Below are 27,360 nucleotides of genomic sequence, written 5' to 3'. Positions count from 1 at the left end.
TAGCCTCGTTTCTCATCATTTTGGACCATGGGCTATAGCCCATATCGTACGGCATACTATAGCGCGCCGTTTTTCATCATTTTTGAGGATTTGAAAAAAATGACGAAATGACAAAAACGATGGGTTATAGCCCATGTTTTTTGAAATGTTGAAAAAAAAGGTTATCCTCGTTTCTCATCATTTTGGACCATGGGCTATTGGGCTATAGCCCATATCGTACGGCATACTATAGCACGCCGTTTTTCATCATTTTTGAGGATTTGAAAAAAATGACGAAATGACAAAAACGATGGGTTATAGCCCATGTTTTTTGAAATTTTGAAAAAAAAAGTTAGCCTCGTTTCTCATCATTTTGGACCATGGGCTATAGCCCATATCGTACGGCATACTATAGCACGCCATTTTTCATCATTTTTGAGGATTTGAAAAAAATGACGAAATGACAAAAACGATGGGTTATAGCCCATGTTTTTGAAATTTTGAAAAAAAAAGTTATCCTCGTTTCTCATCATTTTGGACCATGGGCTATAGCCCATATCGTACGGCATACTATAGCGCGCCGTTTTTCATCATTTTTGAGGATTTGAAAAAAATGACGAAATGACAAAAACGATGGGTTATAGCCCATGTTTTTTGAAATTTTGAAAAAAAAGTTAGCCTCGTTTCTCATCATTTTGGACCATGGGCTATAGCCCATATCGTACGGCATACTATAGCGCGCCGTTTTTCATCATTTTTGAGGATTTGAAAAAAATGACGAAATGACAAAAACGATGGGTTATAGCCCATGTTTTTGAAATTTTGAAAAACAAAGTTAGCCTCGTTTCTCATCATTTTGGACCATGGGCTATAGCCCATATCGTACGGCATACTATAGCGCGCCGTTTTTCATCATTTTTGAGGATTTGAAAAAAATGACAAAATGACAAAAACGATGGGTTATAGCCCATGTTTTTTGAAAATTTGAAAAAAAAAGTTAGCCTCGTTTCTCATCATTTTGGACCATGGGCTATAGCCCATATCGTACGGCATACTATAGCGCGCCGTTTTTCATCATTTTTGAGGATTTGAAAAAAATGACGAAATGACAAAAACGATGGGTTATAGCCCATGTTTTTTGAAATTTTGAAAAAAAAAGTTAGCCTCGTTTCTCATCATTTTGGACCATGGGCTATAGCCCATATCGTACGTCATACTATAGCGCGCCGTTTTTCATCATTTTTGAGGATTTGAAAAAAATGACGAAATGACAAAAACGATGGGTTATAGCCCATGTTTTTTGAAATTTTGAAAATAAAAGTTAGCCTCGTTTCTCATCATTTTGGACCATGGGCTATAGCCCATATCGTACGGCATACTATAGCGCGCCGTTTTTCATCATTTTTGAGGATTTGAAAAAAATGACGAAATGACAAAAACGATGGGTTATAGCCCATGTTTTTTGAAATTTAGAAAAAAAAGTTAGCCTCGTTTCTCATCATTTTGGACCATGGGCTATAGCCCATATCGTACGGCATACTATAGCGCGCCGTTTTTCATCATTTTTGAGGATTTGAAAAAAATGACGAAATGACAAAAACGATGGGTTATAGCCCATGTTTTTGAAATTTTGAAAAAAAAAGTTAGCCTCGTTTCTCATCATTTTGGACCATGGGCTATAGCCCATATCGTACGGCATACTATAGCGCGCCGTTTTTCATCATTTTTGACGATTTGAAAAAAATGACGAAATGACAAAAACGATGGGTTATAGCCCATGTTTTTGAAATTTTGAAAAACAAAGTTAGCCTCGTTTCTCATCATTTTGGACCATGGGCTATAGCCCATATCGTACGGCATACTATAGCGCGCCGTTTTTCATCATTTTTGACGATTTGAAAAAAATGACGAAATGACAAAAACGATGGGTTATAGCCCATGTTTTTGAAATTTTGAAAAACAAAGTTAGCCTCGTTTCTCATCATTTTGGACCATGGGCTATAGCCCATATCGTACGGCATACTATAGCGCGCCGTTTTTCATTTTTTTTGAGGATTTAAAAAAAATGACGAAATGACAAAAACGATGGGTTATAGCCCATGTTTTTTGAAATTTAGAAAAAAAAGTTAGCCTCGTTTCTCATCATTTTGGACCATGGGCTATAGCCCATATCGTACGGCATACTATAGCGCGCCGTTTTTCATCATTTTTGAGGATTTGAAAAAAATGACGAAATGACAAAAACGATGGGTTATAGCCCATGTTTTTGAAATTTTGAAAAAAAAAGTTAGCCTCGTTTCTCATCATTTTGGACCATGGGCTATAGCCCATATCGTACGGCATACTATAGCGCGCCGTTTTTCATCATTTTTGAGGATTTGAAAAAAATGACGAAATGACAAAAACGATGCGTTATAGCCCATGTTTTTTGAAATTTTGAAAAAAAAAGTTAGCCTCGTTTCTCATCATTTTGGACCATGGGCTATAGCCCATATCGTACGGCATACTATAGCGCGCCGTTTTTCATCATTTTTGAGGATTTGAAAAAAATGACGAAATGACAAAAACGATGGGTTATAGCCCATGTTTTTTGAAATTTAGAAAAAAAAGTTAGCCTCGTTTCTCATCATTTTGGACCATGGGCTATAGCCCATATCGTACGGCATACTATAGCGCGCCGTTTTTCATCATTTTTGAGGATTTGAAAAAAATGACGAAATGACAAAAACGATGGGTTATAGCCCATGTTTTTGAAATTTTGAAAAAAAAAGTTAGCCTCGTTTCTCATCATTTTGGACCATGGGCTATAGCCCATATCGTACGGCATACTATAGCGCGCCGTTTTTCATCATTTTTGACGATTTGAAAAAAATGACGAAATGACAAAAACGATGGGTTATAGCCCATGTTTTTGAAATTTTGAAAAACAAAGTTAGCCTCGTTTCTCATCATTTTGGACCATGGGCTATAGCCCATATCGTACGGCATACTATAGCGCGCCGTTTTTCATCATTTTTGACGATTTGAAAAAAATGACGAAATGACAAAAACGATGGGTTATAGCCCATGTTTTTGAAATTTTGAAAAACAAAGTTAGCCTCGTTTCTCATCATTTTGGACCATGGGCTATAGCCCATATCGTACGGCATACTATAGCGCGCCGTTTTTCATTTTTTTTGAGGATTTAAAAAAAATGACGAAATGACAAAAACGATGGGTTATAGCCCATGTTTTTTGAAATTTAGAAAAAAAAGTTAGCCTCGTTTCTCATCATTTTGGACCATGGGCTATAGCCCATATCGTACGGCATACTATAGCGCGCCGTTTTTCATCATTTTTGAGGATTTGAAAAAAATGACGAAATGACAAAAACGATGGGTTATAGCCCATGTTTTTGAAATTTTGAAAAAAAAAGTTAGCCTCGTTTCTCATCATTTTGGACCATGGGCTATAGCCCATATCGTACGGCATACTATAGCGCGCCGTTTTTCATCATTTTTGACGATTTGAAAAAAATGACGAAATGACAAAAACGATGGGTTATAGCCCATGTTTTTGAAATTTTGAAAAACAAAGTTAGCCTCGTTTCTCATCATTTTGGACCATGGGCTATAGCCCATATCGTACGGCATACTATAGCGCGCCGTTTTTCATCATTTTTGACGATTTGAAAAAAATGACGAAATGACAAAAACGATGGGTTATAGCCCATGTTTTTGAAATTTTGAAAAACAAAGTTAGCCTCGTTTCTCATCATTTTGGACCATGGGCTATAGCCCATATCGTACGGCATACTATAGCGCGCCGTTTTTCATCATTTTTGAGGATTTGAAAAAAATGACGAAATGACAAAAACGATGGGTTATAGCCCATGTTTTTGAAATTTTGAAAAAAAAAGTTAGCCTCGTTTCTCATCATTTTGGACCATGGGCTATTGCCCATATCGTACGGCATACTATAGCGCGCCGTTTTTCATCATTTTTGACGATTTGAAAAAAATGACGAAATGACAAAAACGATGGGTTATAGCCCATGTTTTTTGAAATTTTGAAAAAAAAGTTAGCCTCGTTTCTCATCATTTTGGACCATGGGCTATAGCCCATATCGTACGGCATACTATAGCGCGCCGTTTTTCATCATTTTTGAGGATTTGAAAAAAATGACGAAATGACAAAAACGATGGGTTATAGCCCATGTTTTTGAAATTTTGAAAAAAAAAGTTAGCCTCGTTTCTCATCATTTTGGACCATGGGCTATAGCCCATATCGTACGGCATACTATAGCGCGCCGTTTTTCATCATTTTTGAGGATTTGAAAAAAATGACGAAATGACAAAAACGATGGGTTATAGCCCATGTTTTTTAAATTTTGAAAAAAAAAGTTAGCCTCGTTTCTCATCATTTTGGACCATGGGCTATAGCCCATATCGTACGGCATACTATAGCGCGCCGTTTTTCATCATTTTTGACGATTTGAAAAAAATGACGATTTGAAAAGATTTGAAAAAAATGACGAAATTTTTTAAAAACAAAGTTAGCCTCGTTTCTCATCATTTTGGACCATGGGCTATAGCCCATATCGTACGGCATACTATAGCGCGCCGTTTTTCATCATTTTTGAGGATTTGAAAAAAATGACAAAATGACAAAAACGATGGGTTATAGCCCATGTTTTTTGAAAATTTGGAAAAAAAAGTTAGCCTCGTTTCTCATCATTTTGGACCATGGGCTATAGCCCATATCGTACGGCATACTATAGCGCGCCGTTTTTCATCATTTTTGACGATTTGAAAAAAATGACGAAATGACAAAAACGATGGGTTATAGCCCATGTTTTTGAAATTTTGAAAAACAAAGTTAGCCTCGTTTCTCATCATTTTGGACCATGGGCTATAGCCCATATCGTACGGCATACTATAGCGCGCCGTTTTTCATCATTTTTGAGGATTTGAAAAAAATGACGAAATTACAAAAACGATGGGTTATAGCCCATGTTTTTTGAAATTTTGAAAAAAAAGTTAGCCTCGTTTCTCATCATTTTGGACCATGGGCTATAGCCCATATCGTACGGCATACTATAGCGCGCCGTTTTTCATAATTTTTGAGGATTTGAAAAAAATGACGAAATGACAAAAACGATGGGTTATAGCCCATGTTTTTGAAATTTTGAAAAAAAAAGTTAGCCTCGTTTCTCATCATTTTGGACCATGGGCTATAGCCCATATCGTACGGCATACTATAGCGCGCCGTTTTTCATCATTTTTGAGGATTTGAAAAAAATGACAAAATGACAAAAACGATGGGTTATAGCCCATGTTTTTTGAAATTTTGAAAAAAAAAGTTAGCCTCGTTTCTCATCATTTTGGACCATGGGCTATAGCCCATATCGTACGGCATACTATAGCGCGCCGTTTTTCATCATTTTTGACGATTTGAAAAAAATGACGAAATGACAAAAACGATGGGTTATAGCCCATGTTTTTGAAATTTTGAAAAACAAAGTTAGCCTCGTTTCTCATCATTTTGGACCATGGGCTATAGCCCATATCGTACGGCATACTATAGCGCGCCGTTTTTCATCATTTTTGAGGATTTGAAAAAAATGACAAAATGACAAAAACGATGGGTTATAGCCCATGTTTTTTGAAAATTTGGAAAAAGAAGTTAGCCTCGTTTCTCATCATTTTGGACCATGGGCTATAGCCCATATCGTACGGCATACTATAGCGCGCCGTTTTTCATCATTTTTGACGATTTGAAAAAAATGACGAAATGACAAAAACGATGGGTTATAGCCCATGTTTTTGAAATTTTGAAAAAAAGAGTTATCCTCGTTTCTCATCATTTTGGACCATGGGCTATAGCCTATATCGTACGGCATACTATAGCGCGCCGTTTTTCATCATTTTTGATGATTTGACAAAAATGAAAAAATGAAAAAAACGATGGGTTATAGCCCATGTTTTTTTAAATTTTGAAAAAAAAAGTTATCCTCGTTTCTCATCATTTTGGACCATGGGCTATAGCCTATATCGTACGGCATACTATAGCGCGCCGTTTTTCATCATTTTTGATGATTTGACAAAAATTAAAAAATTAAAAAACGATGGGTTATAGCCCATGTTTTTTTGAAATTTTGAAATATAAAAGTTATCCTCGTTTCTCATCATTTTGGACCATGGGCTATAGCCTATATCGTACGGCATACTATAGCGCGCCGTTTTTCATCCTTTTTGATGATTTGACAAAAATTAAAAAATTAAAAAAACGATGGGTTATAGCCCATGTTTTTTGAAATTTTGAAAATAAAAGTTATCCTCGTTTCTCATCATTTTGGACCATGGGCTATAGCCTATATCGTACGGCATACTATAGCGCGCCGTTTTTCATCATTTTTGATGATTAGACAAAAATGAAAAAAACGATGGGTTATATCCCATGTTTTTTGAAATTTTGAAACAACCAAAAGTGTCAAATAATAGTTAGATGGTTAGAAGCTGTTTTTCAACAACCAAAAGTGTCAAATAATGTTTAGAGAAAGTTAAAAAAATCAAAGCAAGTACAGGTAATTCGAAAATGTTATTTTTGTACTTTTGTGTTTCTCTTCTTTATATATTACTTTACTGTTGAAATGTAAAATTTACATTTCAACGAAAGGACCTATAAATGACAACACAAAAACTAAGGCACTGGTGTCGTACTTCTGGTTTACCGGAACGGGGTTCAACTCCCTGCAGTGCCCTGCTCAATGTGTTGTATTTACATGGTTCATTGGTCCATGGTCTCAGGTCATTGAGCGGCGCGCTATATAGACAACGCTATATACTGTTATTTTTCATGTTGGTGTTCCCTATATCTTTTCGTCCTGGGCATGACGTTAAACTGTTCCGTTCGAGAGGACCGGCGACCCTCGAATGTAAACAGCCACGAAAGGAGTTGTTATTTAGGGCTGTGTCGACCAATTTGGTGTGACGTGATCGGCTCCAGCTTGAGCAGGCATACTCTGCTGTAGAGAAAGACAGGGCCATGGCAGTTGCACTGATTGTTTGTGGGTCTGCGTCCCACTTGGAGTTCACTAGTTTTCACAGGATGTTATTGTGGGTGTTGACCGTGGCTTTTGTGTTCTCCAGGTGTTTGTTTTTTGGAGAGTTTTTGATGCTCAGTTCTTTTTTTTTGCGTCTCGGTTCCTCAGGTGGAAGCTGCATAGTTGGGTTTTTGATGGGTTGGGTTTCAGGTGGTTGTATTGTAGTAGCTTGACATTTCTTGGAGGGTACTTTCAAGGACAGACTCAATCTTCTGGAAGTCTGTTTGTTGGATGGTAATGCAGAGGTCGTCGGCGTAGATGAAAAGCTGGCATTCTGTGGGTAGTGGCTGGTCGTTTGTGTAGATATTGAAAAGGAGGGGGGCGAGCACGCTACCTTGTGGGAGGCCGTTCTTTTGGGCTTTCCATTTACTCCTCTGGTCATTTAACTGGACATAGAAGCGACCTGTTGTTGAGGAGGCTTTTCCTGACCATTGTGCGGTGTTGGACAGTGTCGTAGGCAGCAGAGAGATCTCTGAATTAGAGATGCCAAACGACTCATATGTGGCCAATCGACGAATCGAGGCCTAAAATCGACGTGTCGAACGACTCTTTTCCTTTTTTTTCTCCTCATTTTTATATTTTTGTTGTTGCTGCGCAGCAGTTGAGGAGAACGCAACTATGCATTCCTTTAAGCAACACAACTTCTGCAGCTGCATCCATATGTTTAGAATTTGCATCAATGATCAAATCCCAATAATAAAAAATATTATAACAACGAAAACTGAAGGAGCAGGCGCTATCGGCTAGTAGTCCCAACTAAAGTGTCTGCAGCCTGTCACGAGCCCCGTAATGAACTGATACGGGACGCACGTTGTTCCGTATTTTAATGTCGGGTCGGAGAATAAATACAGTATGAATGACGGCGGGATTTATTTGACAACTCTGTCCTGCTTTCTTCACGAGAAGAGAAGAGCGCTCACTGCTGCTAATATGGTAGCAGCCCTGTGGCTGTCAGTTTACTTTACGGCATGTGTAGTGTAGATGATATGTGAACCTGGGTCTGGGAAGCTCAGAGCTGCAGCCATTGGCTCATGATACGAGCACACGACCAATGGGACAGATCATTCAGTGTTGCTAAGATACCACCCCCCACCACACACACGCACACACACCCTTGGACGATGGGGTCTATTCTCAAACTCAGAGCCACAGTGCTCTGCTCAAAATTAATTTGCATGTGAGGAGCGGCACTGACAGCCAGGCACAGCACGGCAGTGTCACACAGACAAACACGTACCTCTCCCATTTGGAAAACATTTGAAACAGCAACGTTTATAACGTTTTACATTATAAAAAAATAATAATACAAATAAAAACGATTTCTCGACTCATACGTTTTGAGTCGTGGGAGGCATGAGTCGATAATAGAGTCGATTTTCAACTTTTTTCAACATCCCTACTCTGAATGCTGCTCCAGTTATTTGTTTTCCCTCAAACCCATCCTCAATGTGTTGGGTGAGGTTGAGCTATGTCCAGCACAGGAGCGGCCGGGACGGAAACGAGCTTGGTCTTTAGTCAGCTTGGTGTCTATGAGTGGCATGAGGCGTTGGAGTAGCAGCCTCTCTTGTAGGTGATGCAGAGGAGGGAAATGGGTCGGTAGCTCTTTGGGGATAATGGGTCTTTGCCAGGTTTAGGGATTGCAATCACTTTGGCCTTTTTCCAGACAGAAGGGATGGTTTTCTGTGCTATGCATGTGTTCAGCATCCCCACAAGCCAGGGTCTTTGCGTTGGGTCCCAGGTGCTGTATCATTTCTGCCAGTATGTCATCAATCCCTGCTGCTTTTCCGGGTTTCAACTTTCCCATTGCAGTTTCAAGTTCTTCTAGGTCGAAGGGTTTGGTTTGAGGGCTGGCTGATTGTGGTTGGTCTGATACCACTGTGCGGTGGTATTCTCCTGTGGGTCGGTGGTGGTGTTGGTCACAACTGGTAGCCAACAGTCGTAACCAACACCGCCACCGACCCACATGTCCGACAAGTCCTGTTCTCTAGGTATGGTACACATGTCCTGTTCTCTAGGTATGGTACACATGTCCTGTTCTCTAGGTATGGTACACATGTCCTGTTCTCTAGGTATGGTACACATGTCCTGTTCTCTAGGTATGGTAAACATGTCCTGTTCTCTAGGTAGTGGTACACATGTCCTGTTCTCTAGGTATGGTACACATGTCCTGTTCTCTAGGTATGGTACACATGTCCTGTTCTCTAGGTATGGTACACATGTCCTGTTCTCTAGGTAGTGGTACACATGTCCTGTTCTCTAGGTATGGTACACATGTCCTGTTCTCTAGGTATGGTACACATGTCCTGTTCTCTAGGTATGGTACACATGTCCTGTTCTCTAGGTAGTGGTACACATGTCCTGTTCTCTAGGTATGGTACACATGTCCTGTTCTCTAGGTAGTGGTACACATGTCCTGTTCTCTAGGTATGGTACACATGTCCTGTTCTCTAGGTATGGTACACATGTCCATGGTCACGGACCGCATACTGGTCAAGGTCATTTATACTGGTGAAGATCATTTTCTAGTCTTATGAAGGTCATTTATACTGGTCAAGGTAATTTACTAGTCTCATGAAGGTCATTTATACTGGTCAAGGTCATTTGTACTTGTCAAGGTCATTTATACTGGTCAAGGTCATTTACTAGTCTTATTGAAGGTCATTTATACTGCTCAAGGTCATTGATATTGGTCAAGGTAATTAAGTGGCACGCTATAGTGCACGATTCTTCATCATTGTTGAGGATTTGAAAAAAGGTTAAATCGCAGAAAAGCGAAAGGCTAAAGTCCATGGCCACGGCGGGCATACTATAGTATGTTGTTTTTCACGATTTGGTGGTGTGCGGGCTCCATCCAATACCTACACCAGTTGTGATGCAATAGAGTTTGCTGTGACCGTTGTGAATTATGGGTGGTGTGGTCTTTGCCAAGACGGTGGATTGTGGCCCATGCCTTCCTGCTGTTATTTGTCATGTTGGTGTTCTCTATATCTTTTCGTCCTGGGCATGACGTTAAACTGTTCCGTTCGAGAGGACCGGCGAGTCGGCGACCCTCAGATGTAAACAGCCACGAAAGGAAACTATGTGTGTGAGGTGTTCTCTATCATTTCATTCCAGACTTTCCTTCATTCATCCCTAACTTCACTGTCTATCTCCTGTGTTCTCCATTAATCTTGAGCGATACACAGTCGTCTGATGTGCGGGGGGAGGTGCCGGCTAGCGCATAAAGACACGGGACAGGTGTTGTCTTGACGCATCCTGTGATGATGCGACAGGTGTCATTTAGGGCTGTGTCAACCAATTTGGTGTGACGTGATCGGCTCCAGCTTGAGCAGGCAAACTCTGCTGTAGAGAAAGACAGGGCCATGGCAGTTGCACGGATTGTTTGTGGGTCTGCGCCCCACTTGGAGTTCACTAGTTTTCACAGGATGTTATTGTGGGTGTTGACCGTGGCTTTTGTGTTCTCCATGTGTTTTTTGAAGAAGAGTGTCCTGTCCAGTGTAACTCCAAGATACATGAGGTGGGTATGGTTGGAGAGTTTGTGACCATCCCAAGTGATGCTCAGTTATATTTTTCACGTCTCGGTTCCTCAGGTGGAAGCTGCATAGTTGGGAATGGAAAAAGTTGGAAAAAATGAAAAAAACGATGGGTTATAGCCCATGTTTTTTGAAATTTTGAAAAAAAAAGTTATCCTCGTTTCTCATCATTTTGGACCATGGGCTATAGCCCATATCGTACGGCATACTATAGCACGCCGTTTTTCATCATTTTTGACGATTTGACAAAAATGAAAAAATGAAAAAAACGATGGGTTATAGGCTTATAGCCCATGTTTTTTGAAATTTTGAAAAAAAAAGTTATCCTCGTTTCTCATCATTTTGGACCATGGGCTATAGCCTATATCGTACGGCATACTATAGCACGTTGTTTTTCATCATTTTGGAGGATTTGACAAAAATGAAAAAATAAAAAAACGATGGGTTATAGCCCATGTTTTTTGAAATTTTGAAAAAAAAATTAGCCTCGTTTCTCATCATTTTGGACCATGGGCTATAGCCCATATCGTACGGCATACTATAGCACGTTGTTTTTCATCATTTTTGAAGATTTGAAAAAAATGAAAAAATAAAAAAAACGATGGGTCCATGGGCCCATGTTTTTTGAAATTTTGAAAAAAAAAGTTAGCCTCGTTTCTCATCATTTTGGACCATGGGCTATAGCCCATATCGTACGGCATACTATAGCACGCCGTTTTTCATCATTTTGGAGGATTTGAAAAAAATGAAAAAATAAAAAAACGATTGGTTATAGCCCATGTTTTTTGAAATTTTGAAAAAAAAAGTTAGCCTCGTTTCTCTACATTTTGGACCATGGGCTATAGCCCCTACCGTACGGCATACTATAGCACGCCGTTTTTCATCATTTTGGAGGATTTGAAGAAAATTCAAAATTTCAGCCCATCGTTTTTTGAATTTTTCAAAAAAATGTTATCCTAATTTTTCATCATTTTTGAACATGGGCTATAGCCCCTACCGTACGGCATACTATAGCACGCCGTTTTTCATCATTTTGGAGGATTTGAAAAAAATGAAAAAATAAAAAAACGATTGGTTATAGCCCATGTTTTTTGAATTTTTGAAAGAAATGTTATACTCATTTTTCATCATTTTTGAACATGGGCTATAGCCCCTACCGTACGGCATACTATAGCACGCCGTTTTTCATCATTTTTGAGGATTTGAAGAAAATTCAAATTTTCAAAAAACATGGGTTATAGCCCATCGTTTTTTGAATTTTTGAAAAAAATGTTATCCTCATTTTTGAACATGGGCTATAGCCCCTACCGTACGGCATACTATAGCACGCCGTTTTTCATCATTTTTGAGGATTTGAAGAAAATTCAAAATTTCAAAAAACATGGGTTATAGCCCATCGTTTTTTGAATTTTTGAAAAAAATGTTATCCTCATTTTTCATCATTTTTGAACATGGGCTATAGCCCCTACCGTACGGCATACTATAGCACGCCGTTTTTCATCATTTTTGAGGATTTGAAGAAAATTCAAAATTTCAAAAAACATGGGTTATAGCCCATCGTTTTTTGAATTTTTGAAAAAAATGTTATCCTCATTTTTCATCATTTTTTAACATGGGCTATAGCCCGTACCATACGGCATACTATAGCACGCCGTTTTTCATCATTTTTGAGGATTTGAAGAAAATGTGATGATGCGACAGGTGTCATTTAGGGCTGTGTCAACCAATTTGGTGTGACGTGATCGGCTCCAGCTTGAGCAGGCAAACTCTGCTGTAGAGAAAGACAGGGCCATGGCAGTTGCACGGATTGTTTGTGGGTCTGCGCCCCACTTGGAGTTCACTAGTTTTCACAGGATGTTATTGTGGGTGTTGACCGTGGCTTTTGTGTTCTCCATGTGTTTTTTGAAGAAGAGTGTCCTGTCCAGTGTAACTCCAAGATACATGAGGTGGGTATGGTTGGAGAGTTTGTGACCATCCCAAGTGATGCTCAGTTATATTTTTCACGTCTCGGTTCCTCAGGTGGAAGCTGCATAGTTGGGAATGGAAAAAGTTGGAAAAAATGAAAAAAACGATGGGTTATAGCCCATGTTTTTTGAAATTTTGAAAAAAAAAGTTATCCTCGTTTCTCATCATTTTGGACCATGGGCTATAGCCCATATCGTACGGCATACTATAGCACGCCGTTTTTCATCATTTTTGACGATTTGACAAAAATGAAAAAATGAAAAAAACGATGGGTTATAGGCTTATAGCCCATGTTTTTTGAAATTTTGAAAAAAAAAGTTATCCTCGTTTCTCATCATTTTGGACCATGGGCTATAGCCTATATCGTACGGCATACTATAGCACGTTGTTTTTCATCATTTTGGAGGATTTGACAAAAATGAAAAAATAAAAAAACGATGGGTTATAGCCCATGTTTTTTGAAATTTTGAAAAAAAAATTAGCCTCGTTTCTCATCATTTTGGACCATGGGCTATAGCCCATATCGTACGGCATACTATAGCACGTTGTTTTTCATCATTTTTGAAGATTTGAAAAAAATGAAAAAATAAAAAAAACGATGGGTCCATGGGCCCATGTTTTTTGAAATTTTGAAAAAAAAAGTTAGCCTCGTTTCTCATCATTTTGGACCATGGGCTATAGCCCATATCGTACGGCATACTATAGCACGCCGTTTTTCATCATTTTGGAGGATTTGAAAAAAATGAAAAAATAAAAAAACGATTGGTTATAGCCCATGTTTTTTGAATTTTTGAAAGAAATGTTATACTCATTTTTCATCATTTTTGAACATGGGCTATAGCCCCTACCGTACGGCATACTATAGCACGCCGTTTTTCATCATTTTTGAGGATTTGAAGAAAATTCTAAATTTCAAAAAACATGGGTTATAGCCCATCGTTTTTTGAATTTTTGAAAAAAATGTTATCCTCATTTTTCATCATTTTTGAACATGGGCTATAGCCCCTACCGTACGGCATACTATAGCACGCCGTTTTTCATCATTTTTGAGGATTTGAAGAAAATTCAAATTTTCAAAAAACATGGGTTATAGCCCATCGTTTTTTGAATTTTTGAAAAAAATGTTATCCTCATTTTTGAACATGGGCTATAGCCCCTACCGTACGGCATACTATAGCACGCCGTTTTTCATCATTTTTGAGGATTTGAAGAAAATTCAAAATTTCAAAAAACATGGGTTATAGCCCATCGTTTTTTGAATTTTTGAAAAAAATGTTATCCTCATTTTTCATCATTTTTGAACATGGGCTATAGCCCCTACCGTACGGCATACTATAGCACGCCGTTTTTCATCATTTTTGAGGATTTGAAGAAAATTCAAAATTTAAAAAAACGATTGGTTATAGCCCATCGTTTTTTTAATTTTTGAAAAAAATGTTATCCTCATTTTTCATCATTTTTGAACATGGGCTATAGCCCCTACTGTACGGCATAGTATAGCACGCCGTTTTTCATCATTTTTGAGGATTTGAAGAAAATTCAAAATTTAAAAAAACATGGGTTATAGCCCATCGTTTTTTGAATTTTTGAAAAAAATGTTATCCTCATTTTTCATCATTTTTTAACATGGGCTATAGCCCGTACCATACGGCATACTATAGCACGCCGTTTTTCATCATTTTTGAGGATTTGAAGAAAATTCAAAATTTCAAAAAACATGGGTTATAGCCCATCGTTTTTTGAATTTTTGAAAAAAATGTTATCCTCATTTTTCATCATTTTTGAACATGGGCTATAGCCCCTACCGTACGGCATACTATAGCACGCCGTTTTTCATCATTTTTGAGGATTTGAAGAAAATTCAAAATTTAAAAAAACGATTGGTTATAGCCCATCGTTTTTTTAATTTTTGAAAAAAATGTTATCCTCATTTTTCATCATTTTTGAACATGGGCTATAGCCCCTACCGTACGGCATAGTATAGCACGCCGTTTTTCATCATTTTTGAGGATTTGAAGAAAATTCAAAATTTCAAAAAACATGGGTTATAGCCCATCGTTTTTTGAATTTTTGAAAAAAATGTTATCCTCATTTTTCATCATTTTTTAACATGGGCTATAGCCCGTACCATACGGCATACTATAGCACGCCGTTTTTCATCATTTTTGAGGATTTGAAGAAAATTCAAAATTTCAAAAAACATGGGTTATAGCCCATCGTTTTTTGAATTTTTGAAAAAAATGTTATCCTCATTTTTCATCATTTTTTAACATGGGCTATAGCCCGTACCATACGGCATACTATAGCACGCCGTTTTTCATCATTTTTGAGGATTTGAAGAAAATTCAAAATTTCAAAAAACATGGGTTATAGCCCATCGTTTTTTGAATTTTTGAAAAAAATGTTATCCTCATTTTTCATCATTTTTGAACATGGGCTATAGCCCCTACCGTACGGCATACTATAGCACGCCGTTTTTCATCATTTTTGAGGATTTGAAGAAAATTCAAAATTTAAAAAAACGATTGGTTATAGCCCATCGTTTTTTTAATTTTTGAAAAAAATGTTATCCTCATTTTTCATCATTTTTGAACATGGGCTATAGCCCCTACCGTACGGCATAGTATAGCACGCCGTTTTTCATCATTTTTGAGGATTTGAAGAAAATTCAAAATTTCAAAAAACATGGGTTATAGCCCATCGTTTTTTGAATTTTTGAAAAAAATGTTATCCTCATTTTTCATCATTTTTTAACATGGGCTATAGCCCGTACCATACGGCATACTATAGCACGCCGTTTTTCATCATTTTTGAGGATTTGAAGAAAATTCAAAATTTCAAAAAACATGGGTTATAGCCCATCGTTTTTTGAATTTTTGAAAAAAATGTTATCCTCATTTTTCATCATTTTTTAACATGGGCTATAGCCCGTACCATACGGCATACTATAGCACGCCGTTTTTCATCATTTTTGAGGATTTGAAGAAAATTCAAAATTTCAAAAAACATGGGTTATAGCCCATCGTTTTTTGAATTTTTGAAAAAAATGTTATCCTCATTTTTCATCATTTTTGAACATGGGCTATAGCCCCTACCGTACGGCATAGTATAGCACGCCGTTTTTCATCATTTTTGAGGATTTGAAGAAAATTCAAAATTTCAAAAAACATGGGTTATAGCCCATCGTTTTTTGAATTTTTGAAAAAAATGTTATCCTCATTTTTCATCATTTTTGAACATGGGCTATAGCCCCTACCGTACGGCATACTATAGCACGCCGTTTTTCATCATTTTTGAGGATTTGAAGAAAATTCAAAATTTAAAAAAACATGGGTTATAGCCCATCGTTTTTTGAATTTTTGAAAAAAATGTTATCCTCATTTTTCATCATTTTTGAACATGGGCTATAGCCCCTACCGTACGGCATACTATAGCACGCCGTTTTTCATCATTTTTGAGGATTTGAAGAAAATTCAAAATTTTAAAAAACGATTGGTTATAGCCCATCGTTTTTTTTATTTTTGAAAAAAATGTTATCCTCATTTTTCATCATTTTTGAACATGGGCTATAGCCCCTACCGTACGGCATAGTATAGCACGCCGTTTTTCATCATTTTTGAGGATTTGAAGAAAATTCAAAATTTCAAAAAACATGGGTTATAGCCCATCGTTTTTTGAATTTTTGAAAAAAATGTTATCCTCATTTTTCATCATTTTTTAACATGGGCTATAGCCCGTACCATACGGCATACTATAGCACGCCGTTTTTCATCATTTTTGAGGATTTGAAGAAAATTCAAAATTTCAAAAAACATGGGTTATAGCCCATCGTTTTTTGAATTTTTGAAAAAAATGTTATCCTCATTTTTCATCATTTTTTAACATGGGCTATAGCCCGTACCATACGGCATACTATAGCACGCCGTTTTTCATAATTTTTGAGGATTTGAAGAAAATTCAAAATTTCAAAAAACATGGGTTATAGCCCATCGTTTTTTGAATTTTTGAAAAAAATGTTATCCTCATTTTTCATCATTTTTGAACATGGGCTATAGCTCCTACCCTACGGCATACTATAGCACGCCGTTTTTCATCATTTTTGAGAATTTGAAGAAAATTCAAAATTTCAAAAAACATGGGTTATAGCCCATCGTTTTTTGAATTTTTGAAAAAAATGTTATCCTCATTTTTCATCATTTTTGAACATGGGCTATAGCCCCTACCGTACGGCATACTATAGCACGCCGTTTTTCATCATTTTTGAGGATTTGAAGAAAATTCAAATTTTCAAAAAACATGGGTTATAGCCCATCGTTTTTTGAATTTTTGAAAAAAATGTTATCCTCATTTTTGAACATGGGCTATAGCCCCTACCGTACGGCATACTATAGCACGCCGTTTTTCATCATTTTTGAGGATTTGAAGAAAATTCAAAATTTCAAAAAACATGGGTTATAGCCCATCGTTTTTTGAATTTTTGAAAAAAATGTTATCCTCATTTTTCATCATTTTTGAACATGGGCTATAGCCCCTACCGTACGGCATACTATAGCACGCCGTTTTTCATCATTTTTGAGGATTTGAAGAAAATTCAAAATTTCAAAAAACATGGGTTATAGCCCATCAATTTTTGAATTTTTGAAAAAAATGTTATCCTCATTTTTCATCATTTTTGAACATGGGCTATAGCCCCTACCGTACGGCATACTATAGCACGCCGTTTTTCATCATTTTTGAGGATTTTAAGAAAATTCAAAATTTAAAAAAACATGGGTTATAGCCCATCGTTTTTTGAATTTTTGAAAAAAATGTTATCCTCATTTTTCATCATTTTTGAACATGGGCTATAGCCCCTACCGTACGGCATACTATAGCACGCCGTTTTTCATCATTTTTGAGGATTTGAAGAAAATTCAAAATTTTAAAAAACGATTGGTTATAGCCCATCGTTTTTTTAATTTTTGAAAAAAATGTTATCCTCATTTTTCATCATTTTTGAACATGGGCTATAGCCCCTACCGTACGGCATAGTATAGCACGCCGTTTTTCATCATTTTTGAGGATTTGAAGAAAATTCAAAATTTCAAAAAACATGGGTTATAGCCCATCGTTTTTTGAATTTTTGAAAAAAATGTTATCCTCATTTTTCATCATTTTTTAACATGGGCTATAGCCCGTACCATACGGCATACTATAGCACGCCGTTTTTCATCATTTTTGAGGATTTGAAGAAAATTCAAAATTTCAAAAAACATGGGTTATAGCCCATCGTTTTTTGAATTTTTGAAAAAAATGTTATCCTCATTTTTCATCATTTTTTAACATGGGCTATAGCCCGTACCATACGGCATACTATAGCACGCCGTTTTTCATCATTTTTGAGGATTTGAAGAAAATTCAAAATTTCAAAAAACATGGGTTATAGCCCATCGTTTTTTTAATTTTTGAAAAAAATGTTATCCTCATTTTTCATCATTTTTGAACATGGGCTATAGCTCCTACCCTACGGCATACTATAGCACGCCGTTTTTCATCATTTTTGAGAATTTGAAGAAAATTCAAAATTTCAAAAAACATGGGTTATAGCCCATCGTTTTTTGAATTTTTGAAAAAAATGTTATCCTCATTTTTCATCATTTTTGAACATGGGCTATAGCCCCTACCGTACGGCATACTATAGCACGCCGTTTTTCATCATTTTTGAGGATTTGAAGAAAATTAAATTTTTAAAAAACATGGGTTATAGCCCATCGTTTTTTGAATTTTTGAAAAAAATGTTATCCTCATTTTTGAACATGGGCTATAGCCCCTACCGTACGGCATACTATAGCACGCCGTTTTTCATCATTTTTGAGGATTTGAAGAAAATTCAAAATTTCAAAAAACATGGGTTATAGCCCATCGTTTTTTGAATTTTTGAAAAAAATGTTATCCTCATTTTTCATCATTTTTGAACATGGGCTATAGCCCCTACCGTACGGCATACTATAGCACGCCGTTTTTCATCATTTTTGAGGATTTGAAGAAAATTCAAAATTTCAAAAAACATGGGTTATAGCCCATCAATTTTTGAATTTTTGAAAAAAATGTTATCCTCATTTTTCATCATTTTTGAACATGGGCTATAGCCCCTACCGTACGGCATACTATAGCACGCCGTTTTTCATCATTTTTGAGGATTTGAAGAAAATTCAAAATTTCAAAAAACATAGCCCATCAATTTTTGAATTTTTGAAAAAAATGTTATCCTCATTTTTCATCATTTTTGAACATGGGCTATAGCCCCTACCGTACGGCATACTATAGCACGCCGTTTTTCATCATTTTTGAGGATTTGAAGAAAATTCAAAATTTAAAAAAACATGGGTTATAGCCCATCGTTTTTTGAATTTTTGAAAAAAATGTTATCCTCATTTTTCATCATTTTTGAACATGGGCTATAGCCCCTACCGTACGGCATACTATAGCACGCCGTTTTTCATCATTTTTGAGGATTTGAAGAAAATTCAAAATTTAAAAAAACGATTGGTTATAGCCCATCGTTTTTTTAATTTTTGAAAAAAATGTTATCCTCATTTTTCATCATTTTTGAACATGGGCTATAGCCCCTACCGTACGGCATACTATAGCACGCCGTTTTTCATCATTTTTGAGGATTTGAAGAAAATTCAAAATTTCAAAAAACATGGGTTATAGCCCATCAATTTTTGAATTTTTGAAAAAAATGTTATCCTCATTTTTCATCATTTTTGAACATGGGCTATAGCCCCTACCGTACGGCATACTATAGCACGCCGTTTTTCATCATTTTTGAGGATTTGAAGAAAATTCAAAATTTAAAAAAACATGGGTTATAGCCCATCGTTTTTTGAATTTTTGAAAAAAATGTTATCCTCATTTTTCATCATTTTTGAACATGGGCTATAGCCCCTACCGTACGGCATACTATAGCACGCCGTTTTTCATCATTTTTGAGGATTTGAAGAAAATTCAAAATTTTAAAAAACGATTGGTTATAGCCCATCGTTTTTTTAATTTTTGAAAAAAATGTTATCCTCATTTTTCATCATTTTTGAACATGGGCTATAGCCCCTACCGTACGGCATAGTATAGCACGCCGTTTTTCATCATTTTTGAGGATTTGAAGAAAATTCAAAATTTCAAAAAACATGGGTTATAGCCCATCGTTTTTTGAATTTTTGAAAAAAATGTTATCCTCATTTTTCATCATTTTTTAACATGGGCTATAGCCCGTACCATACGGCATACTATAGCACGCCGTTTTTCATCATTTTTGAGGATTTGAAGAAAATTCAAATTTTCAAAAAACATGGGTTATAGCCCATCGTTTTTTGAATTTTTGAAAAAAATGTTATCCTCATTTTTGAACATGGGCTATAGCCCCTACCGTACGGCATACTATAGCACGCCGTTTTTCATCATTTTTGAGGATTTGAAGAAAATTCAAAATTTCAAAAAACATGGGTTATAGCCCATCGTTTTTTGAATTTTTGAAAAAAATGTTATCCTCATTTTTCATCATTTTTGAACATGGGCTATAGCCCCTACCGTACGGCATACTATAGCACGCCGTTTTTCATCATTTTTGAGGATTTGAAGAAAATTCAAAATTTCAAAAAACATGGGTTATAGCCCATCGTTTTTTGAATTTTTGAAAAAAATGTTATCCTCATTTTTCATCATTTTTTAACATGGGCTATAGCCCGTACCATACGGCATACTATAGCACGCCGTTTTTCATCATTTTTGAGGATTTGAAGAAAATGTGATGATGCGACAGGTGTCATTTAGGGCTGTGTCAACCAATTTGGTGTGACGTGATCGGCTCCAGCTTGAGCAGGCAAACTCTGCTGTAGAGAAAGACAGGGCCATGGCAGTTGCACGGATTGTTTGTGGGTCTGCGCCCCACTTGGAGTTCACTAGTTTTCACAGGATGTTATTGTGGGTGTTGACCGTGGCTTTTGTGTTCTCCATGTGTTTTTTGAAGAAGAGTGTCCTGTCCAGTGTAACTCCAAGATACATGAGGTGGGTATGGTTGGAGAGTTTGTGACCATCCCAAGTGATGCTCAGTTATATTTTTCACGTCTCGGTTCCTCAGGTGGAAGCTGCATAGTTGGGAATGGAAAAAGTTGGAAAAAATGAAAAAAACGATGGGTTATAGCCCATGTTTTTTGAAATTTTGAAAAAAAAAGTTATCCTCGTTTCTCATCATTTTGGACCATGGGCTATAGCCCATATCGTACGGCATACTATAGCACGCCGTTTTTCATCATTTTTGACGATTTGACAAAAATGAAAAAATGAAAAAAACGATGGGTTATAGGCTTATAGCCCATGTTTTTTGAAATTTTGAAAAAAAAAGTTATCCTCGTTTCTCATCATTTTGGACCATGGGCTATAGCCTATATCGTACGGCATACTATAGCACGTTGTTTTTCATCATTTTGGAGGATTTGACAAAAATGAAAAAATAAAAAAACGATGGGTTATAGCCCATGTTTTTTGAAATTTTGAAAAAAAAATTAGCCTCGTTTCTCATCATTTTGGACCATGGGCTATAGCCCATATCGTACGGCATACTATAGCACGTTGTTTTTCATCATTTTTGAAGATTTGAAAAAAATGAAAAAATAAAAAAAACGATGGGTCCATGGGCCCATGTTTTTTGAAATTTTGAAAAAAAAAGTTAGCCTCGTTTCTCATCATTTTGGACCATGGGCTATAGCCCATATCGTACGGCATACTATAGCACGCCGTTTTTCATCATTTTGGAGGATTTGAAAAAAATGAAAAAATAAAAAAACGATTGGTTATAGCCCATGTTTTTTGAATTTTTGAAAGAAATGTTATACTCATTTTTCATCATTTTTGAACATGGGCTATAGCCCCTACCGTACGGCATACTATAGCACGCCGTTTTTCATCATTTTTGAGGATTTGAAGAAAATTCTAAATTTCAAAAAACATGGGTTATAGCCCATCGTTTTTTGAATTTTTGAAAAAAATGTTATCCTCATTTTTCATCATTTTTGAACATGGGCTATAGCCCCTACCGTACGGCATACTATAGCACGCCGTTTTTCATCATTTTTGAGGATTTGAAGAAAATTCAAATTTTCAAAAAACATGGGTTATAGCCCATCGTTTTTTGAATTTTTGAAAAAAATGTTATCCTCATTTTTGAACATGGGCTATAGCCCCTACCGTACGGCATACTATAGCACGCCGTTTTTCATCATTTTTGAGGATTTGAAGAAAATTCAAAATTTCAAAAAACATGGGTTATAGCCCATCGTTTTTTGAATTTTTGAAAAAAATGTTATCCTCATTTTTCATCATTTTTGAACATGGGCTATAGCCCCTACCGTACGGCATACTATAGCACGCCGTTTTTCATCATTTTTGAGGATTTGAAGAAAATTCAAAATTTAAAAAAACGATTGGTTATAGCCCATCGTTTTTTTAATTTTTGAAAAAAATGTTATCCTCATTTTTCATCATTTTTGAACATGGGCTATAGCCCCTACTGTACGGCATAGTATAGCACGCCGTTTTTCATCATTTTTGAGGATTTGAAGAAAATTCAAAATTTAAAAAAACATGGGTTATAGCCCATCGTTTTTTGAATTTTTGAAAAAAATGTTATCCTCATTTTTCATCATTTTTTAACATGGGCTATAGCCCGTACCATACGGCATACTATAGCACGCCGTTTTTCATCATTTTTGAGGATTTGAAGAAAATTCAAAATTTCAAAAAACATGGGTTATAGCCCATCGTTTTTTGAATTTTTGAAAAAAATGTTATCCTCATTTTTCATCATTTTTGAACATGGGCTATAGCCCCTACCGTACGGCATACTATAGCACGCCGTTTTTCATCATTTTTGAGGATTTGAAGAAAATTCAAAATTTAAAAAAACGATTGGTTATAGCCCATCGTTTTTTTAATTTTTGAAAAAAATGTTATCCTCATTTTTCATCATTTTTGAACATGGGCTATAGCCCCTACCGTACGGCATAGTATAGCACGCCGTTTTTCATCATTTTTGAGGATTTGAAGAAAATTCAAAATTTCAAAAAACATGGGTTATAGCCCATCGTTTTTTGAATTTTTGAAAAAAATGTTATCCTCATTTTTCATCATTTTTTAACATGGGCTATAGCCCGTACCATACGGCATACTATAGCACGCCGTTTTTCATCATTTTTGAGGATTTGAAGAAAATTCAAAATTTCAAAAAACATGGGTTATAGCCCATCGTTTTTTGAATTTTTGAAAAAAATGTTATCCTCATTTTTCATCATTTTTTAACATGGGCTATAGCCCGTACCATACGGCATACTATAGCACGCCGTTTTTCATCATTTTTGAGGATTTGAAGAAAATTCAAAATTTCAAAAAACATGGGTTATAGCCCATCGTTTTTTGAATTTTTGAAAAAAATGTTATCCTCATTTTTCATCATTTTTGAACATGGGCTATAGCCCCTACCGTACGGCATACTATAGCACGCCGTTTTTCATCATTTTTGAGGATTTGAAGAAAATTCAAAATTTAAAAAAACGATTGGTTATAGCCCATCGTTTTTTTAATTTTTGAAAAAAATGTTATCCTCATTTTTCATCATTTTTGAACATGGGCTATAGCCCCTACCGTACGGCATAGTATAGCACGCCGTTTTTCATCATTTTTGAGGATTTGAAGAAAATTCAAAATTTCAAAAAACATGGGTTATAGCCCATCGTTTTTTGAATTTTTAAAAAAAATGTTATCCTCATTTTTCATCATTTTTTAACATGGGCTATAGCCCGTACCATACGGCATACTATAGCACGCCGTTTTTCATCATTTTTGAGGATTTGAAGAAAATTCAAAATTTCAAAAAACATGGGTTATAGCCCATCGTTTTTTGAATTTTTGAAAAAAATGTTATCCTCATTTTTCATCATTTTTTAACATGGGCTATAGCCCGTACCATACGGCATACTATAGCACGCCGTTTTTCATCATTTTTGAGGATTTGAAGAAAATTCAAAATTTCAAAAAACATGGGTTATAGCCCATCGTTTTTTGAATTTTTGAAAAAAATGTTATCCTCATTTTTCATCATTTTTGAACATGGGCTATAGCCCCTACCGTACGGCATAGTATAGCACGCCGTTTTTCATCATTTTTGAGGATTTGAAGAAAATTCAAAATTTCAAAAAACATGGGTTATAGCCCATCGTTTTTTGAATTTTTGAAAAAAATGTTATCCTCATTTTTCATCATTTTTGAACATGGGCTATAGCCCCTACCGTACGGCATACTATAGCACGCCGTTTTTCATCATTTTTGAGGATTTGAAGAAAATTCAAAATTTAAAAAAACATGGGTTATAGCCCATCGTTTTTTGAATTTTTGAAAAAAATGTTATCCTCATTTTTCATCATTTTTGAACATGGGCTATAGCCCCTACCGTACGGCATACTATAGCACGCCGTTTTTCATCATTTTTGAGGATTTGAAGAAAATTCAAAATTTAAAAAAACGATTGGTTATAGCCCATCGTTTTTTTTATTTTTGAAAAAAATGTTATCCTCATTTTTCATCATTTTTGAACATGGGCTATAGCCCCTACCGTACGGCATAGTATAGCACGCCGTTTTTCATCATTTTTGAGGATTTGAAGAAAATTCAAAATTTCAAAAAACATGGGTTATAGCCCATCGTTTTTTGAATTTTTGAAAAAAATGTTATCCTCATTTTTCATCATTTTTTAACATGGGCTATAGCCCGTACCATACGGCATACTATAGCACGCCGTTTTTCATCATTTTTGAGGATTTGAAGAAAATTCAAAATTTCAAAAAACATGGGTTATAGCCCATCGTTTTTTGAATTTTTGAAAAAAATGTTATCCTCATTTTTCATCATTTTTTAACATGGGCTATAGCCCGTACCATACGGCATACTATAGCACGCCGTTTTTCATAATTTTTGAGGATTTGAAGAAAATTCAAAATTTCAAAAAACATGGGTTATAGCCCATCGTTTTTTGAATTTTTGAAAAAAATGTTATCCTCATTTTTCATCATTTTTGAACATGGGCTATAGCTCCTACCCTACGGCATACTATAGCACGCCGTTTTTCATCATTTTTGAGAATTTGAAGAAAATTCAAAATTTCAAAAAACATGGGTTATAGCCCATCGTTTTTTGAATTTTTGAAAAAAATGTTATCCTCATTTTTCATCATTTTTGAACATGGGCTATAGCCCCTACCGTACGGCATACTATAGCACGCCGTTTTTCATCATTTTTGAGGATTTGAAGAAAATTCAAATTTTCAAAAAACATGGGTTATAGCCCATCGTTTTTTGAATTTTTGAAAAAAATGTTATCCTCATTTTTGAACATGGGCTATAGCCCCTACCGTACGGCATACTATAGCACGCCGTTTTTCATCATTTTTGAGGATTTGAAGAAAATTCAAAATTTCAAAAAACATGGGTTATAGCCCATCGTTTTTTGAATTTTTGAAAAAAATGTTATCCTCATTTTTCATCATTTTTGAACATGGGCTATAGCCCCTACCGTACGGCATACTATAGCACGCCGTTTTTCATCATTTTTGAGGATTTGAAGAAAATTCAAAATTTCAAAAAACATGGGTTATAGCCCATCAATTTTTGAATTTTTGAAAAAAATGTTATCCTCATTTTTCATCATTTTTGAACATGGGCTATAGCCCCTACCGTACGGCATACTATAGCACGCCGTTTTTCATCATTTTTGAGGATTTGAAGAAAATTCAAAATTTAAAAAAACATGGGTTATAGCCCATCGTTTTTTGAATTTTTGAAAAAAATGTTATCCTCATTTTTCATCATTTTTGAACATGGGCTATAGCCCCTACCGTACGGCATACTATAGCACGCCGTTTTTCATCATTTTTGAGGATTTGAAGAAAATTCAAAATTTTAAAAAACGATTGGTTATAGCCCATCGTTTTTTTAATTTTTGAAAAAAATGTTATCCTCATTTTTCATCATTTTTGAACATGGGCTATAGCCCCTACCGTACGGCATAGTATAGCACGCCGTTTTTCATCATTTTTGAGGATTTGAAGAAAATTCAAAATTTCAAAAAACATGGGTTATAGCCCATCGTTTTTTGAATTTTTGAAAAAAATGTTATCCTCATTTTTCATCATTTTTTAACATGGGCTATAGCCCGTACCATACGGCATACTATAGCACGCCGTTTTTCATCATTTTTGAGGATTTGAAGAAAATTCAAAATTTCAAAAAACATGGGTTATAGCCCATCGTTTTTTGAATTTTTGAAAAAAATGTTATCCTCATTTTTCATCATTTTTTAACATGGGCTATAGCCCGTACCATACGGCATACTATAGCACGCCGTTTTTCATCATTTTTGAGGATTTGAAGAAAATTCAAAATTTCAAAAAACATGGGTTATAGCCCATCGTTTTTTTAATTTTTGAAAAAAATGTTATCCTCATTTTTCATCATTTTTGAACATGGGCTATAGCTCCTACCCTACGGCATACTATAGCACGCCGTTTTTCATCATTTTTGAGAATTTGAAGAAAATTCAAAATTTCAAAAAACATGGGTTATAGCCCATCGTTTTTTGAATTTTTGAAAAAAATGTTATCCTCATTTTTCATCATTTTTGAACATGGGCTATAGCCCCTACCGTACGGCATACTATAGCACGCCGTTTTTCATCATTTTTGAGGATTTGAAGAAAATTCAAATTTTCAAAAAACATGGGTTATAGCCCATCGTTTTTTGAATTTTTGAAAAAAATGTTATCCTCATTTTTGAACATGGGCTATAGCCCCTACCGTACGGCATACTATAGCACGCCGTTTTTCATCATTTTTGAGGATTTGAAGAAAATTCAAAATTTCAAAAAACATGGGTTATAGCCCATCGTTTTTTGAATTTTTGAAAAAAATGTTATCCTCATTTTTCATCATTTTTGAACATGGGCTATAGCCCCTACCGTACGGCATACTATAGCACGCCGTTTTTCATCATTTTTGAGGATTTGAAGAAAATTCAAAATTTCAAAAAACATGGGTTATAGCCCATCAATTTTTGAATTTTTGAAAAAAATGTTATCCTCATTTTTCATCATTTTTGAACATGGGCTATAGCCCCTACCGTACGGCATACTATAGCACGCCGTTTTTCATCATTTTTGAGGATTTGAAGAAAATTCAAAATTTCAAAAAACATAGCCCATCAATTTTTGAATTTTTGAAAAAAATGTTATCCTCATTTTTCATCATTTTTGAACATGGGCTATAGCCCCTACCGTACGGCATACTATAGCACGCCGTTTTTCATCATTTTTGAGGATTTGAAGAAAATTCAAAATTTCAAAAAACATGGGTTATAGCCCATCAATTTTTGAATTTTTGAAAAAAATGTTATCCTCATTTTTCATCATTTTTGAACATGGGCTATAGCCCCTACCGTACGGCATACTATAGCACGCCGTTTTTCATCATTTTTGAGGATTTGAAGAAAATTCAAAATTTAAAAAAACATGGGTTATAGCCCATCGTTTTTTGAATTTTTGAAAAAAATGTTATCCTCATTTTTCATCATTTTTGAACATGGGCTATAGCCCCTACCGTACGGCATACTATAGCACGCCGTTTTTCATCATTTTTGAGGATTTGAAGAAAATTCAAAATTTTAAAAAACGATTGGTTATAGCCCATCGTTTTTTTAATTTTTGAAAAAAATGTTATCCT

Source organism: Protomyctophum bolini (assembly GCF_963924005.1).
Source record: "Protomyctophum bolini genome assembly, chromosome: 10".
Taxonomy (NCBI): domain Eukaryota; kingdom Metazoa; phylum Chordata; class Actinopteri; order Myctophiformes; family Myctophidae; genus Protomyctophum; species Protomyctophum bolini.
Note: the sequence above shows the minus strand (reverse complement) of the source record.